Source organism: Theobroma cacao, chromosome 10, assembly GCF_000208745.1.
Source record: "Theobroma cacao cultivar B97-61/B2 chromosome 10, Criollo_cocoa_genome_V2, whole genome shotgun sequence".
Lineage (NCBI taxonomy): Eukaryota > Viridiplantae > Streptophyta > Magnoliopsida > Malvales > Malvaceae > Theobroma > Theobroma cacao.
The window spans coordinates 11245523-11247422 of record NC_030859.1 but is presented as its reverse complement, the minus strand read 5'-3'; the positions used below and the strand labels follow the sequence as shown (position 1 = coordinate 11247422).

Genomic DNA, 1900 nt, shown 5'->3' with positions numbered 1-1900 from the left:
GATTAAAGAAGCACAAAGTAAAGATGAGTTTGTGACTAAGGCCTTAAAGGATCCTCAGGGTAGGAAAGGAAAAATGTTTACTAAGGGCACAAATGGAGTGTTGAGGTATGGAACCAGACTTTATGTGCCTGATGGTGATGGGTTGAGGAGAGAAATATTGGAGGAAGCTCACATGGTAGCTTATGTGGTACATCCAGGGGCTACAAAGATGTATCAAGATTTGAAAGAGGTGTATTGATGGGAAGGACTTAAGAGAGATGTAGTTGAGTTTGTCTCCAAGTGCTTGGTTTGTCAGCAAGTTAAGGCCGATCATCAAAAGCCTGCAGGGCTACTACAGCCATTACCAGTACCCGAATGGAAGTGGGAACATATTGCTCTGGACTTTGTAACGGGTTTGCCTCGAACCAATGGGGGATATGATTCAATTTGGATAGTAGTGGACCGGCTAACAAAGTCAGCTCATTTTCTTCCGGTTAAGACTACTTATGGGGCTGCCCAATACGCTCGAGTTTATGTGGATGAGATAGTGCGACAGCATGGTATTCCCATTTCTATAGTATCTGACAGAGGAGCTCAGTTTACTAGTAGGTTTTGGGGAAAGTTACAAGAAGCATTTGGCACTAAGTTGGATTTTAGCACAACTTTCCACCCTCAGTCTGATGGACAGTCTGAACGGACCATACAGACATTGGAGGATATGTTGAGGGCTTGTGTGATAGACCTTGGTGTTAGGTGGGAGCAATATCTACCCTTAGTGGAATTTACCTACAACAACAGTTTTCAAACTAGCATCCAAATGGCACCATTTGAGGGATTATATGGATGAAGATGTAGGTCACCTATTGGATGGCTAGAGGTAGGAGAAAGGAAACTTTTAGGGCCTGAGTTGGTGCAAGATGCCACTGAGAAAATACGCGTGATCCATCAGAGGATGTTAACAGCACAAAGTAGACAAAAGTCATATGCTGATAACTGAAGGAGAGACTTGGAGTTCCAAGTAGGAGAACATGTATTTTTGAAAGTTTCGCCAACAAAAGGGGTAATGAGGTTTGGCAAGAAAGGGAAGTTAAGTCCTCGGTATATAGAACCCTTCTAGATCTTAGAAAGGGTTGGAGCAGTGGCATATCGTGTGGCATTACCGCCAGACCTTTCGAATACCCATCCCGTGTTTCATGTGTCCATGCTTAGAAAGTACAACCCGGATCCATCACATGTAATACGGTATGAAACCATTCAGTTGCAAGATGATCTAACCTATGAGGAACAACCGATAGCTATCCTTGATAGGCAAGTTAGAAAGCTCCGTTCAAAGGATGTAGCCTCAGTGAAAGTGTTGTGGCGGAATCACACTAGCGAAGAGGTAACGTGGGAAGCTGAGGATGACATGCGGACAAAGCATCCACACCTTTTCGACATGTAAAGGTAACCTACTCTACATTGAGTTTAAATTCGGGGATCGAATTTTTTTTAGTGGGGGAGAATGTGAGAACCTGTCAAGCTCGATTAAATAACGGTATTGTACCGAGTGGTACGACTAAGTTAAATCGAGCCTTGAACTAGATCAAATAGAAATTCTAAGAGGACATTGAAAATTTTGAAACCCACAGAATGACTTAAAATAGTGATTCGGAGTTCAAGGTCCAGTTTTGAGTCCATCAGGAAAATTGACCGATTAGGGACATAACGGTCATTTTATCATTTGATGATTTAATGGAGATTTCTAGCTAAGATTTGATCACATTTGAACAAGAATAATTATATGAAATATAATTATGATTATTGGAGTATAAAATGATGTTTAGCAGTGAAAAATTTTGATTCTCGGTATTTTTGGAGCACAAGGGCAAAATGGTAATTTTGCCACTAGAGGACTAAACAGGAATTTTTATAAAATGATTTT

General features: G+C 41.1%; 1 pseudogene; it reads left to right on the top strand.

Moving 5' to 3' along the window:
* The window catches only part of LOC108663619, a 3193-nt pseudogene extending 2217 nt beyond the window's left edge, over positions 1–976 (top strand).